Genomic DNA, 17,086 nt, shown 5'->3' on the forward strand with positions numbered 1-17,086 from the left:
TGTCTGCATTTTACAACTCATCTCTGAGCAGGAGAGAGGGGGAAAATGCAGACAAAATATGGGAGATAAGCTAATGCTGTAGTGTTGTCTTACATTTCTAAGTCACCCTGTTTGCTGAGGGAGGCCTGTGTTGTGGTAAGGCTTAGGGTCTGACCGGCTTAGGTCCAGCTTTCACTGAAGGGTAAATGAAAATGGTATTTTAAAATGTTGCTCCTGGTGTCTTTCCACTAGGATTGAACTGGGTAGGTTTGACTCCCAGTTTTAAAGCTTTCTAAACTGGGAAAGACTCAGTATGCCTCCCAAATATGACTTTTTTTTAATGATATACATCATTGCAAGTTGCTAGTGTTAGTGTGATCTCTTTCCGTGTCTTTCTGAGATTACAAATATAAAGAAAAATCATTTGAATGACTGCCTTTGAGGTTATTTATTTGATAGATAAATCTGGGGAATATAACTTCCTACTGTGCTGCACCTCAGAGCATGAGTAAGTATGAGGGAAGGAGAAACTTAATATGGAGAAATGAAAGCAAACACAAGCATATGAGGCCGTCCCTGGCAGTGCAGACGGGATGGAGTATGGCCATAAACGACTAGCTGAAAATTCCCACAGCTTGGGGGAGCTCGTAGTTAGTGCCAGCTCCGGCATCCATGCCAGGAGCAGGGGCACGCCTGGGACAACAGGGCTCCCGGAGGGCCGCACAGGCCCATTTGTTCTCAGCTGGTGGATGGTCCTTTTGGGAGCACGAGGCTGCTTTAGCCTGTGTCGGCAGGGACTTGAGCAAAAGAGAGGCTCTCCTCTCCGGCCTCCCCAGCTAAAATGGTTCTTGGCTTTAGCAGATGATCATGGCGCAGCCATTCTGTCTTTTAAAACATAGTGGAAAGTTTGTTCTTGCATGATTTCAGTGAAAATCCAGTCTTTTCAAGTTAGGTACAAAGCTATGTATTACTAGAATCTGCTGTAGCGTAAGGAAACTACTCACGACAGTCTTGCAAATAACATTTACATTTTTGCTAATTAGAAAGAATTGAGCTTTTGTTTAGCTGTTCAGATATGGTTTGATGTTTTTAAAGAAAGAAATTCCAGAAAGGCTGTTTCATCAGCAGAGTGAATTAACAAAGAAGAAGGAGAAAGAAAAAAAAAAGAAAGAAAATTGAGTATTTCCTCCAACATATTTTCCAGTTCAGATGTCTAAAATACATGTGATCTTCCAGCTACATTTTCTTCTTGCAGATCCTCGTGTTTTTTATTAGGACAAGTTTCATTTTATTGCCTTGTTTTCCTGTGAAGCCAACAAGTTAAAACGACGGGATTTAATTTTGGGTTGGCAGGCCAGCTAAAGGATAAGACATTGTGTGCCCCCCTTTTATCTTTTTCTTTTCCTTCCTGCTCCTGCTTCCCCGTCTCTCCTCGAGGTGTTCCACTTTGCCACTGCGCTGCTCAGCTTATTGGCCTCAAAATCCGTGCAGGTGATTTATAGAACCCCATGGTTATTGTATGGCTAATGATTCATGGAACTTCATTAAATACCAAGTATGTGCCTGCTTACTGTCTGTGCACACTGCATATTAGAACCTTTGCACTCCCCCTTGCAAATTGCCCCCATTAAAGTCGCAGACAAAAGGTCCTCTCAGTAGCTTACATATTTTCCCACATGTGAGAGAGCAATTGGAAACTTCCTCTTGATAACTAAAAACTTTTGAATTAGAATTTATGAGAAGGGTCTTTTGGTCTCGTTGCCCGAGGGCTGAAACAGATCCCAGTGTGTACAAGCGCTCCTTTGATGCATGGAGCTGCACAGGGTAACATTTTTTAACAGGATCAAAAAGCGTAATGCAGGGACAATGTGTGGAGGCCCTTACTCTGACACAAGGAGTCAGAGCCTGTGTTTTTCCAAGGGTAAAAATGTAGAAGTATGTGTCCAGGGTAGCAACAACGTTTTATATTCTTTTTAATTGCAGTAAAGCCCAAGATAAAATAATGGCAGTCAGTGTTACAACTTCCTTTTCTTTAATGTTCCTCTAAAAATGCTTTGAAGCTGCTTTTACCTTTGGGAAAGTATTGTATATGTGTTAGGGGGAAATATATCAAAAAGAAAATAAAGGGCCATATCTTTAATTGGTAGAAATCTGCATGGCTCTATTAACAGGGATTGGAATTTCTCACGCTGTGGATATGGCAAAAACTTTCTGTCACTTCTCACTGTGTGCTAATGTGTTCCTGCCCATTGATTTACTCAGTAAGACTGTCCTGTTCTGAGTTTACTATAGACAAAATATTTTTCCATAGAGCTTCTTTACAAAGTCAACAAAAGTTTTAAATGTGTCTTACTTTCAAATCATAACTACTGCCTTTGATTTCAGTGAGAGCTTAAAAGGAGGCACAGGCATATGTACTTCATGATCTGAAGTCTCTACAAAAAGGTGTTGATAACTAGCATTTTTGTCAACTAGCTGTAAAAGGAAATGATTCAATACTCTTTCAGGTGCTCTCTATATGATGTTTCATTATAACATAGTTCACACCAAGTATGTGTATACACAAACAAGAAAGAGCAAAAGAAGGGATCAGCTTCATGTTATGGGACCCAAAGATCACAGGTGTTATTATAAAATGGCCACATTACATCAAATTTGTTGACTGCGTTATTGCAGTTGAGATGAGTCTGAGACAGATATTTGCTGTATTCACACTGGCAATAATTGTATTATTTGTCATGGTAATCAAGTCATAGATATTAGCTAGAAGGGATGTTTTTGTGAACGGAAGCATCAGGTTTGAAATACTTAAGCTATGTTTAATGCAACTGTCCAACTCACTACTATTTCTGTGGCTGATGAATGAAATTTTGCTCCTTTTACTGTCCTTTTAGGTCTCCTGAATGAGACGAGATTTAAGCCCTGATTACTTTCGTGGTCATTTAAAAGCCAAAGAAACTTTTCAAAATGAGTATAAGTTTGGCTTGGTCTCACTGTTGCAAATTTTCTTCTTCTCCAGTAACATACTGCCAGAGTGGGTGAACCTCAGTAGTGATCTTTTCAGAGCACAATATATAGAGAGAATACGAAGAGCCATTAGAAAGCACTATCTAGAAGACCAGAGCAACCTGACACATAAGTCAGAAAATGTAATGCAATTGGTGGACGGTAGGAAGAAACTTCCTGGGGATGGAGGATCTCCTAATGTTTGCTTTTACAGTGTCAGCATGATGGGGTCCTTGTCTCATTTAGATTTGACTCTCTTACCTATGTTTGTTTATTAGTAGTAACTATGACTAATAACATCTGCATGGCACCATCAGATACCACCAGCATACTCATTAATTTGGCTCCAACTTTTTCTTAGTTTGGATTCATTAAACTATGACTCCAGTATACTTGGGCTACTCAGCTGAGAAAAAAAATCCATAAATTCCTTTCTCTTTCCGTAAGAGCATGGAAACAAACCAACAAAAGAATATGGAGGCTAACAGTGAGGAAGTGGGAGAGAGGGCAAATCATCTTGCCCTAAGTTTCGCTCTGATGTCGCCGGGGGAATTTAGAATATGTACCTCAGCTAGCGCCTGGGCCCGCATTTGGGAAGTGTTTGTTGCGAGGTGTTCTTTTCTTTCCTGCTGAGCGCTGTGTGAAGAACTGGCTTGACTGCCTTCTTCACGTCCTAAAAGTGGAGTGGCCCAGACCGAAAATTCCATGGCATTAAATGGGAGGAGAGGTTTTTCTTTATGAAATTGTTTGAAAGTTTCCAATTCAGAAATCAAATTTCATGAGTTTCACCCATCCTCAGTGACGATCCTCTCAAAGTACTTCATCAGTGTAGTTGAAGGAATTTATTACTGTTAGAACAAAAAAAAGTAAGAAAAATGCAGTGCAAAATGAGGCAGAATAGAGAGGTGTCAGTCAAATAGCACTGCCCCTTTAGGATTAGTGCTGCATGGATATTATAAATTGATTGTTGTTCAAGAAAGCAAGAAGTTTCTCTCATTCACAGAAGCATTAACAGGTGGGAGTTGGCCGTTTGCTGAGATTTCTTCTGCTGCAGCTCTAGTTTCAGCTGCAAGGTTTCACAATTCTCATAGGGAAATCTGGGAAAGCAGCATTGGGAAATGCTGGTGATTTTGAAAGTTCAGTCTATTTGGGTGACACTTGGCATCATCATTTTTTCCTTCTGGTGAGATTCCATTAACTTTGCTTGCTTTGTTGGCAGTAACTATGAACACTGCATAGTTTTTAATTGCAATATGGGAACCTCTACCATGACTTAAGGGCAAAACAGCTGCACCCAGTCTGCTCTTCTTCCTCTTAGTGAGTTTAAATAAAATCTGGCTTTATCTGAATATGCACCCAGAAATTTGGATGGTTTATTTATGCCCCAGTTAGGGAACATATTTAAGAATATGCCTAGTTTTAAGCATGTGCTTGAATCAACGGGTCTTAAGCAAATGCTTGAAGTCAGGCATGTGGTTGAGGTGTTATCCTGAATGTGGGTCCTAATCCTTAAACAATAGCAACACCCAGAGGAAAGGGCAAGCTATCTGGGTCCCATTCTTGGCTCTTTTGTTGGTTGTGTTATAGTCTATAAAACAAGGATCATTATTCTTATCCCTCTTTGTGAGGCACATTGAAAATTATTGGGGAAAAGCGCTCTGAATACTGTTATCATTGGCTATACTTCTTGAGACTGAAAAAGTTTAGACAGACATTCTCAGTGGATTTCTGGTTCTTCCTCCTTTCAGGCAGGCAGGAAATACCATGAGAGTGGAAAGAAGGATGTGTACCCATGATCACAAATAATTTTAATCTCCTTCTTTGTGCTCTGTAAATAATTAGATATTGCTACAGTATCGTTTCTGGAAGTTCCCACAACCTATAAAACATACTGTGTGCACGCATACCTGCTTTAGATATCACCAGTGAGCTGAAACCTATGTTAGGAGATAGTCATACAATGGAGTGTGTGTATGTGTGTGCCCGTCTGGGGGAGGAGGGGGAGGCCGTGGCTTTCTGGGCCCACGTTGTTACCAAAGCCGCACTGAAGACAGGAAAAATGCGCAAGTTTGTGTCAGTGTAAAAGCTTGCTTGAAGAGAGCAGGCTGATCACAGTAGTTAAAACAGCAGCACTTTGTTCAGGCAGACAAATTCTTCCTCCTGCATGGTCTTACTAGACACTATTGCTGTCAGTAAGGTGCTGCAGAATCCAGCTCAGTGGTGCTGGTCTCCCCTGTGCAGTGCTGTGTTATTGTTTGGCCGAAGGCGCTTGAGGCAGTAAAGAATCCAGCGTTGATGATAATTCAGAGTTCCTCACATTCTCACTACCTTAATCAGAGCTCATTCTCTAGCTTCCATGTGAAGGGCTTGGAGCCAAGGCCATGAGCCTGTGTATATGTGTTCAGGACAGTTAATATTTATGATGCATCTTACTGGGAAAATTAGTATAAAGCTGTGTTCCAACAGTACATTTATCCCATGACCTAGTTTTATGAATAACGTGCTGAAACACGGCCTGCTTGATTTAAACCTTTGTCACCCATTCTGATGGATACAGTGCCTAGCTTAGGCTTATGCAATACAAGCTAGGATTTGTGCAAAAATGTGATGTGTATTAGTGCAAGGTAAACAGATGGTAATGCTTTTGTTAATACCAAGCACATAAAAAGATATTTATCAAAGGACCACATGTAAGGTCCATAGTTCTTGGCAGAGATCCCTGCACTGTTACATCAGCTAATAAGAATAACCATTTTATTGCATTACAGGCAGTTTTTGCAGGGTTGCTTTAGACTGCGCAGGCGGCTACAAATCTTGCCACAATTCATGGTCTAAGTGTCTGATTTTGAGTAGTGTAGAACATCTATAATACCCTGTTGCTTTTTGTTGTTATTTTTATTTTATTGCTGTGGCTCTCGGCATTTCTCCAGATCAGCCCCCTCCTAGGGAATTCCATTGCTGGTTACCAGCTCTGAAATATGAATAAGAAAGCCAGGTGGTGAATGCACTGAAAGGTTGCAGTGAAGATGCAAGAAAAGGGTAGCGAGATTTCAAAGGGAAAAAGAGTGAATTGCGAAGACTGGGAAGGTAGGGAACTTTGACACTGCACCAGCCACAGAGAAATACAGGAACACTGAAGAAGAATACAGTTGTTTCTAAACAAGAGAAGTGTGGTTAAACACAATTTATGCCAGGGAATGTTGTGTCTAAACACTGCAAAGCTGGTGTAGGTTGGCAGATTCTCCCTGTCTGATTTATACTCTTGGCTCCCATCATCACTATCAGTAGAGACTGCTTGTATGTAGTCGTGGGGAATCTAGGTCCTTGGAAGATAGGGAATACCTACATATACCTATATAACTAATAACACTGCAGAAGGAGAAAAGAAAGCTTTCATTACTACAACCAGCTAACAGTCAGCATGCTGATTTTCATCTCATCCAGAAGATGTTCCTTTTCTGGAGATACTTGGTACTGTTTTGAATGCCGTTTCACAAGGCTTACCCCTGACTGCCAAGCCTCCTACAGAAGTCCCTGGCCCTGACTGCACAGGCCCGCTCAGAGCCCCTCAGCTGCGCCAGCACAGGTCTTTGCGGGGCTGGGCCGCAGGCTGGGTCACTGAGGCTGTAGCTCAGCAAACTCTAGCATAAGCCAGGGCAGCTGCTGCTGCTGCTGCTGCTGCAGGAGGAGCCATCCTTCCCTGCCCCTCTGCAAGGTCTGGTGTTTGCCCCTGTAGCCGTTTGTCTCTACGCTGTCACAGCATAATTGTGGCTACACCGTGAACTAACTTGAAGAGCTGATTTGGCTGAAAATTGACCATTTTTTAGTGCCTGGTTCGTTTTTAGCCAGTTCAGTTTCCTAATCTGTTTCCCCTGGAGGCTGCAGGCTTGCTTGTGCCAGGGTGGGGAAAGGCTGCTCGGGAAGCAGCACGAGCAGGCAGGGAAGAGCAGAAGAGCTTCTTTCAAGTGGCAGAGCAGCTTCTTTCAAGTGGCAGAGCTGGGCTGCATTGACCTGAAGTTTTTCTTGATACTACAGTACGACTTGATCAACAGTAAAAAAATCCAGAAGAAAAGGGTGTAAGGAACTCTCTTAACATGGATCATTTCAGTGATGTGGTTTACAGTGAGGTCTGCAGTGAGCACAGTGGTACCGGCACATCTGAGGGGCAATGCAGTGTAAGGGCTGTGGGGACCAGGCTTGCTGTGGAGGAACAAGACTCGAGGATCACATCCTAAACATCGTGTGTCCTATCAAAGGCAGCAGGCTTTCGAAAATGCGTAGGGCAGTGAAGGCAGCATGCAGCCATTTCTGCAGCGTTCCATGACTGAACATTTTGTAGAGAGACATATATGTAAGGTCCTGATTTAGAAGAGCACTAGCCCAGCACTAGTCCCATTGACTTAATTTCTTACAGTTAAACACGTGATAGAAACCTTCCTGCATATGCTTCCCTTAGCGAGAGTATGCAGTTAGTTGAAAAATGAGAGGAAGGTGTGAGTGGGGACATTTCTGTCAAAAAAAGCCACTTTTTTTCTAGAATTACAGGCAGTGGCCCAGATCCTAGTCCTCTTATAATCCTTCAGCACTACTTTACTCCATAGTGCAGAAGTCATTTCAGTTCCTCATAGGTTAACATATTACCAAAAGATAAGCCAAAACTTGTGTCACTAGGACAGCCTTAGGCCAGGCTGTCACCTCCATTTTCCTTGGTGAGTGGCTATGAGCAGCTGTAATTTCGTTGACTTTACAGATCTGATTATGACTTTTCGTCAGAAGGGTAAGAGGCTCATGATCTGGACTTTATTTGTTTATTGTTATTTATATGCTACCTTTCTGTCATTGGTAAACATAATTTTGTTTACTCTTTCAGAGACTGATTTGTGCAATTATTTTAATTTTGTGTGTAATTAGATAAGAAATTGGGCTGAAAAAAGCACTTTTGCAGGGATTTAGGCTACCCTTATTCAGGAAACCACTAATGCACATGCTTCATTTTAAGACCTGAATGTCTTTGATTTCAGAACAGTGGCGTGACTGAGAAGCAACTACTGTTAAATTAGCTCTGTTACTTTCAACTCCATCACAACCATCTCCCTGTGATTTTTATGGCACAGACTTTCTAAAATATCCTGTTAAAATCCTCAAATCCAGCCCATGACCACTGGGACAGCTCCCAGTAATTGTAAGCAGGAGAAACAGAGCAGCAGGCATAGCATATATACTATTCAACTCATTTGCCTGCATAGCTTCAGTGAAGCTATTAAACCAGTTGTCTTCTTGGTCTGAGGTTTCTTTTAAACGTTTTCTCTGTTGTAAACTTTCCACTCTTTTTTTTTTCTGTAATGTGGCAAATGTCAGAATTCAAAGGACTGTCATTGGCTGACGTAATGACCACTGCCCCTTTCCAGAAAAAAACCATGCCACAGTATCTTTCCTGATACTTTTGCCATATTGTATCCCTGTTGGCAGCTTTCCACCCCTTGAGCTTCAATAGCTCAATATTCCTCATTCTGCTGGATTCTGTCCCCCAAGTTATTTTTAGTTTAAAGCCAGTTTCAAGAGACTCTTCTTAGGCTTCTAATAGATGGGGCTGAAATGGGTGTGCAGCGGGTGAGCAGAAGCGCTCAGGCATAGTTTCGGTCATTCCTCTAGCACAATGGTCAGTTTGGGGTCAACTGAGAGCGAGGAGGTCGGATCCCAAACTGGTGCCATCTCATACCAATGGAGCTGTTGCAAGTTATATTAGCTGAGGTTCAGCTTCAGGCAGTTTTGATTTCTAACATTTCTTTATTATTTTACAAGTATTTCAACTACTTGCCAGTAGGTGTGTCAGTTGCCTTCTCTAATCTTCCTTTTCTCTGATTCTTGTTTCCCTAGGCACCTCAATAAATTACCAGAACTAGGAAGGGGTCCAAACCAGTAATAGTCTGTGATTGTGATGTTTGGGAAAGTTTAGGTGTAGGATTAGAAAGAAAGGTTTCCACTAAAATCGCACCTAGATCACAACTCCAGAACCCTTTTTTTTCCCCTCTGAAGACTACGAATAGATTCTCTGAAGCCTCAGCTGCGTTATACCTCGGTGAGATGTAGGTTTATAGCCATCCTGTCTGATTCCCGCTTGAGTTCCTGTACCTAGTCTTTTGTGTGCAGTTGTTTAGATCTTCAGAGACCAGGAAGAGATTAGAGGCTTTAAATGCTAGATGAAACTTACTGAGACTTGGGTGCAACCTGGCAACTTTTGAAACTCTTACATCTCTGTGCTCAAGTCTGCTATCTTTTACATGAGTGAATCCAGATTTTCCAAGTTGAAAGCAAAACTATTCTTTGCCATCTTCAGCCTGTTTGAATAGCTTTGATTATTTTGTGTAGCTGCCCAGTTGAATATCATACAAATACAGTTATGGGTACTGACTAAACCCTGAGGTGATATTAAACCAATGTGACCACATTCAAGCTAGCAGAAGCTTCAGTTTCTGCAGTGGCCTGACTCCTATCATGTCTTTGACTAACAAGATGAAGTTTGCAAAATGCCTAAATAATTTAGAAACAAAAGTTTAGCTGAAAATCAGTGAGGTTCATGCTTCTACATCACCGGGGCATTTAAAAAGCCCATCTGCATTTAATACAGAAAGTAGTACTTGGAGTTGGGAACTACCCAGTCCTTCATGACCTGTCATGCTCTGTATGACAATTGTGTAAGGAAAACATTATGGAACTTACCTCTTTATTTAAGGGCAGGGTTATTGCACTGTCCAAATGCTGAGCAGTCTAAGTGCTGCAACAGTAAATTAAAATAAGTCTATCTAAAATAATTGTATCTATTGTATATACAGCTGACAGTGCCAAGAGCAGGAGTGGCCACAAAATGCCTCACTTTTATTTTAGGACTACACACAATATCTGTTTGATTGTAGACCTGATTCTATGCCCAGGGTGCCAAAGATTTTGTTGTGTTTTTTTCCAGTTTGTTTGACAAATGGAAATAAGGGGTATGATACTACATGGAAAATGAAGGCCTTGATTATGTAAGCCGTTTTCAAGTGTATGGTCTCATTTGGTGAAAATGGGTAATCTGTGTTTGTAAGTGTTGTAGGATTGCCCCTTCCTTTTTACATTAATGTATTTATACATTAATGAATCAAAATCTACTTTTGGAGATGAACTGATATTTTTAAGGCAAATAGCTAATTATTGCAACTTCATAACATGGCATGTAGTCTTATTTGAATTTATTTCTTTCAGTGTGCTGTCTGCTAGTGGTAGGAGTAGATGGGAGGGAAGGGATGCTCTTTCTTTGACCCATTCATTTTGGAACTGTTCCCTTTGTTCAAAATTAGGCCAGTGGCCTTGGGACAAGGCAGGGACAGGGAGGGGGGTTGAGTTTGCCCGGGGCAGAATGTCAAGGCTCCTGGGCTCTTCTGCTTGAATGAAGTTGAGCAAATGGATTGTATCAGTGGGGCTGCTCCCTTCACAGTCAGCTTCAGTGGGCACGGAGACCCTCCACCATGAGAAGAAACCTCTGCTTTGCAAAGCAGTACCCCTCTGCTTTCCGCAGCCGACAGTGCCAGGCACTGCGCTGGAGGTGCAAGGTGTTTCCTTCTCCCAAGGGGATGCTTAGTTGGTGTCACATTCCACAGGGCTCTCCTGTAAGAAAAAATCCTGTAGTCAGAAGGCCAAAAATAGCTTCTCATTAAAAGCCTGAAAGGCAAAGAGAAGATTAAAAATTATGAGGGTCACAGTAACCCTTTCGAAATGAAGTGACCATTTCGAAATGAATGCTGAGAATGAACTTTCTTTTCCCGTTTCCAGACAAAAAAGAAAAGGTCCCTCTAGGCTCTGATTTTAAATGGACTATTTTCAGTGGTCTGATTCCAGTTCCAAGGTCATCTGTTTTGAACAATTTTCTTGATCATGTTATATCTAAAGGAAAACCTCTGTTAGACTCCCACACACAAAATGAAGTGAATGATGAAAAGTAACTGAGGCAGGTAAAATCTGGAGGGGGAATTAATGTGATGCTAAAAAGAGAGAGAGAAGAATAAAGACAGAATAAATTCAGAATATTATTGAAAAGCATGTGGGAGCCTTCAGGCATAGAAAGATATAGTCCAATGCATTGTCCAGTCCCTAAACTGATGTGGGGTTAGAGTTACTAGAGGGTGATGTACACTATGTATCCAAGGAGATAAAACTGTTAGGAAGAGAGCACGCTGACATTTATTACACAGGGACCAACTACTTTTTCTGCCCCCTTCTCTGATGGTTAAATATCTGTTTAGAATAACCCAAAACTAAAAGGGTACTTTTAATAGAATTTTTGTGCCAGGATAATGCTAATAAAATTTAAATATATATGCTTTATGAGAACAGCTGTGCAAATACATTTTCTGTAAGAACCAAAAGGTGGGAAACGGGAGGGAAATGAAGGAGTTGGCGGGGGGGGGGGGAGCAAGTCAGCTTAAAAGCGAGAAAGAGAGCAGAAAATGCATTTCAGACTGAATGAAATATCTCATTTGGAAGATTTTTTTTACCTTTTTTAAAATTAAATTTAGCCAAACTTCCAAGTGAAACTTTCATACAAAATGAAAATCTGAAGCATTTCATCTGGAAAAACTGTTGAGACAAACCATTTAAATTTTCAAAATGAAAATAGTGTTGGAATGAATATTCAACACAAAACTTAGTCTTTTTGAATATAAAGATGCATATATGATTAAAATCATATGATTAAGTGTAGAAGATTTCTACACAGAAGCTCTTCTCATTCGAGCATTTAATTGATTCAACAGCATTCTGGAATGAAGGTGTCAGAATTTAGAGGCTGGAATTTAGGTCAATATATATATACATAATTATATTTCCTCTTCAGTCTGGTCTTCATGTAGTTTATACACTGGTATCATCATTTTGGATCTCAGTATGATCCTTTTTTTTTTCCAGAGTAATTATATTTGTGTGATTGCTAGTAAATTACAGTCTTACCAGAATACATTTTATTTATTTCCTTTCTGTATGGGACAAGCTAACTGTGCTAGTGTAGCTGATGGTGCATGTTAGGTGGGTAGACAGTCCTGAATATTGAAGTCATACCAAACTTGATCTAGTCTGCTGTGTGTACGGGCTATTAGCTTCTCAGCTGCTACCTTTGCAAAGAATATGTCTTACTGATTAGGAGAAGTCCCTTGATATTTTTACTGAATTGTCCACATTCTGCTGCTTCTCCAACATCGATAGGCAGCTAAAAATAATCATACTCTGCACAAATCTCAGGAATGAACACAGTACTCCTCTATTGGGATCCAGTAATACCTCACAAAATAATCAAGGTGAAAAAAGTCTCCTAAATTCTCCCTAACAGACATGGGGGAATGTGGTAGGCAAATGTAATGTTTCAGTGGAAACCAAATGAATTTTTTTGTTAAAGTAAATTGGCTTGTGTGTTTTTTCTGTTCCCTTTTTCCTTTTTTTTCTTTTTTTTGAATTAAAAGGTTAATTTTTAATGGAAGAACGTGTTGATTTGCCCTAATAAAGAGTCTTTTGAGCTTTGCCTAATAGTTGGGAAGTAGCCTCTGAGGAATGCCAGGAGCTGGGTTGCAGCATTCTCCTGGCTCTCAGTCAGTGCTAAATCAGCAGCTCACTATGATGGTTGACTTACTGTGCTCCTGGAATTGCTGTCAGTCAGATTAGATGTAAAATTAAGGACTGAATCATAGAACAGATATTTCTTTTTTTTCCCTAGACTTTAAAGTCCCAGCCAAATCATTTTGATAATTTGATTTTTGCAGTTGTGTAAGGACGTTCTTCTACCCAAATTCTTCTTACAAGTTCTGTTTGAAATGTCAGTGTTTACTCAGCCTTGGGTTTTGTCCTTGCTTTTTTGTCCTCTTCACCAGTTTCTGCCCTTTTCCCAAGGTGATTTAATCTAACTGGAAGATAAAATTATTTGGTCTGAAAGATTCTGTGTACACTTAAAAATGCAGCTATTTAAATAAGGGGCATGCTAAGCCACCTTTTATAATTAAACTGGTGTGCACATGTGGAACACGTGGGCTGCATTATGAGGAAACGATCTTTTTAAATTTAAAACATACCCTCCTCTGTACAGAAATGTATTCGGTCTTTCTTTCCACCCCCACCCCGTTCGTTTAAACAGAGATGCCATTCCTTTCTCCATCTGAGTTAAATACCAGAGTATCCTTTTCGGCAGGCTTCTAAGCTAAATCTAATCAAGCTGTGTCACAGTTGTGTCAGGCAGGTTGCTCTTTCTTTGGCCTTGAATAATTGGAAGAATGTTGGCACTTGTGCCTGGGCCATGAGAACGTGACCCGAGTTGATATTTAATCTACTGCAGTGCTAGGCTGCACTGGGGCAGGGGCCTAAGCCAGGCCTCAGCAGCAGCGTGTTAGACATCAGCAGCACTCATTTTACCTTGAAACGGATTCCGTTTGATGTATCATTACACTGCTGCGGGAGAATGCTTTAATGAGACAGATACACGCACTGGAAAGGATTAAATTGTTGTCCTTTAAACTTTTTTTGCTTTGCTAGCCTAATAGCTACAAGGTGCTGGCAAGTACCTGGGAAAGGCAAAAGGTTACAGAGGCAGCCAAGAATTTCTAAAACTGAAGGTCTGTCACCTTTGGATCCGCAAGCACATTGCAAGAATTGCAAATAGCTGTTCTGCACTTCTCTTTTGCAGAATAGACCCGAGCGCTGACAAAGTCGTTGCATTAGTGTTTTAAGTGCTTTTCAGGGAAAGTTAGAACTGTGGGGGAATTTTGGAATTGCTTCTTATATTCCTTACTTCAAATCAGCCCTCTCTGTGCACAAATAAAACATTCATCATCGCTTGGGATGTGGGAGAGAAAAGTTTTCATTCTTCTTCTCACAGGCGTATATAAGCTCCATGAGCCCTCAGGAAAGAGGAAATTCCTCCCAGATCTATGGGCTGCTCCTGCTGAGCAATCTGAAGACACAGTATATTTCAGTACTTTTGCTAACACTTTCAGGCAGGTTTCAGTGAGACCCCCCCCTTCTGAGACAGGGGGTGGCAGAGAAAAAATTGCATGTGGAGGAAAGAACAATTAGAACCTTTTCCAGAGAGAAATGCAAATTGCTCTTTTCTTGACTCGCAAGAAAGTCTTCTGACTTGAATGACTTCCCAAGGCTGAGGTGTTTGAAAATGCCCTGGACTCAGGTCACACACATGAGGAACTATTTAAACTTTGCCAAACTGGGGAGCAGTACTCACAATTTGCAAAATAGCCTGAGGCAACGTTTAATTTGCATAAAAAGAAGGTGATTCCAATGACCGACCCTTAATCTCTGATAATGAGATGTATCCGTGTGGATACAACAAACTGCCGCACCATGATCAGTGATTTCCATATTACATCTCAGGTCACTGGGACCCTCATTTATAGTACTTCACTTTTTGCCACACACGCATTTTTTCCACTGATTTTATCCCATGCTATAGGAATGTTTAGGGAAAGCCGCAAGGCTGCACCTCTCCGTCTCACCATACAGTCTAGGGATGTAAACAATGGCAGAAAGGAGCTTTGTTGTGGAGTGAAGCCCTGAGACACTAATCAGGTATGTTACTGATTAACTCGGCCTCCTCTGGAATGTCAATGACTTCTTTTCTTCCATGCTACAGTATTAGGGGATGAAGTGTTTGTCCCTTTCACATGTACTCCCCCAGTCTAATTTCCACTTACATTGTTACCAAAGACCAGCACCTGCTTTTAAGTCATTCTAGCCCCTGTGACACAGGGTTCCTTGCATACTTTACAGTATGTGAGTCTAGATAAAAGCAAAGTACTGTTTCAAAATATGATGTTAAGTAAAATCGTTTCCCTCTTACTGTGAGAAATCGTTTTGTGGTCTTGAGAACAATCTCCTCAGACTTTTCACATCACATGCTAACCTTTGAAGAGAGTTAGCCTTCAAGCAGCCTTCTAAATTTTTATTTGTATTCCGTGAAAGATCCTGGATGCATTAGCAAAGGTAATGCCAAGAGTCTTTTTATCCAATCTTTGTATACTAAGCGACTGGATAAAAATGAAAAACTTTCTGTAGAACAGCCAAGAGTACTCATGATTGTCCATTATCCACAGCTTCTTCCCTCTGTTTATTTTGACTATGAACCCTCATATGACTAGAAAGTCCATTCCTCGCTGGGAATGTTTTCTCACAAGTAGGACAACAATGTCAGACTGACCTAAAGGAGGTTATTCTCTCTTGCGTTTCCTTTGAGTTCTTTTTTCTTCAGTGATGTGAACGTGAGGTGTTTTAAATGAAATGAGGCCATCAGAGGTGATCTTTTGTCACTGTCAAGCCGCAGCTACCATACTCTTGTGTCAGTGGACATTCTGGTTTTGTTTAAGTTCAGCTTCAAGCAGTCCCTTTATCTCATTTGCTGACCACCAGGAAAGCATTTATTGAGCTTACTTTCACTGTAGATTGTTTCCTGGAGTGCTTTGATATCACAGATTTGAATAAGGTGACTGACCCACCTCTGCTATACCTTTGCCGTCATTGCTCCATGCCTAGCATAAAGTGATTCATTTTTCTAAATCTTGGATTAAAAACCCTGCAAAACGGATATTTTTCATTGAAGCCAAATGCTGTAGGCCAAATTTTCAAGGACATAAACAAACCAGAAACCAGAATATTTGTAGGAGAGGACATTCCTGAGGCCAGTTATGGTTACAAAAGCAAGCAAACAAACTCTCCCCTAAATCCTAGACAAATGATTACCTTTCTGACCTTTGCTAGACTGCCAGGCCTTTCAGATGGATTTCAGTGACAATAACAGAAAGGCAAGGAGTGTAGGACCAGAAGCTGCTGCTCTTTTTTTTTCTTACACCTTGTGCGTAATCTTTGGCAAGGCAAGGCCTTTTTTCTGTAAAATCACTTTCTGTTATATAGCTAAGGCTGTTCTTTACTTGTGTAATGTCCGTGACCAAATCAAATCACGTGTACTTATTATTTAGATATATTGCATGCACTGGTTACAAACAGGAGACTAAAACTTGGCCTGTTAGTTACTGATATGATGCCTTACTTAATAATTTTCTAATTGCTGTGTTATGTAGAAGTTTTTTGGTATCTTGGTAGAATATGACAACATAGTTTACCTAGCATCTGCCTAGTGCTGCTCTGGTAGCACCAAATAACGTTGACGTTGGCAAACATGGTGGTTGAATAACTCCCACGCAAGAAATCTTTGCTGGACTCCCCGTATTGGCCCTTTATAGAAAAGTCAATCAGGGAAAAGTGAAGAATCACATAAGCTGCCACAATAACGCCTTGTGCCTGGCAGCAGCTGAGCAGTCTTCAGGTAGATCTAAAAAACACTGCTGAATGATCTACACAACAGAAGATGTAATGGGGGCAATAATAAGAAAAAGAAAGCTAAGGCAAACCATAAGAATCGGAAAGCTTTGAGTGCACAGCAAGGAAAGGTTGGGATTTGAGTGATTCTTCTACAAAGTGGTCAGCAAAGTGAGAAATAATAGGAAATATTATGACAGTGTATGACTGAGCAGTGTTCGTGCTGACTCACTTCATCTTCAGTCAGGACACCGGCAAAGTCGCTTCATGCGAACTATGACACAGGCAGTGTGGAGGTTTTCCCTTCACTGTGTTGCTATGATGTATCTAGAATTGAACAAAATTAAATCCTTAGGAACTTAGGAATTTGCCTATATTAAATATATAAGATCCAGAGATCTGGCTGGAAAACTGACATTTCATCTAAAAAAAAAAAAAGGAGTGAAAGAAAATATGCCTTTTCAAAATTTTGTTTTTTCCCAAGTCACAAAATCCTAACATTTTCAACAGAATTTGAATATAAGCAGTCTCCTGCTGCTGAGTTTGGGGGGCTCCCTTTGATTTCCTTGTGCTGTGAAATAGGACTTTGACATAGTCATAGTCTTATGTTTAACTTTAAGTGTCTGCTTAAGTATAAGCTGCATGAGTCCACAGACCTGCTCTTCATATGTGAAATAAATGAGCAGATGCATGCACAGAACAGAAGCAGAGTTGCATAGAGAAGATTCAGAAAAACTAAAACTTTCTGTGGCATTTTAAGAAA

This window comes from Struthio camelus, chromosome 5 (genome assembly GCF_040807025.1).
Source record: "Struthio camelus isolate bStrCam1 chromosome 5, bStrCam1.hap1, whole genome shotgun sequence".
NCBI classification, from domain to species: Eukaryota; Metazoa; Chordata; class Aves; order Struthioniformes; family Struthionidae; genus Struthio; species Struthio camelus.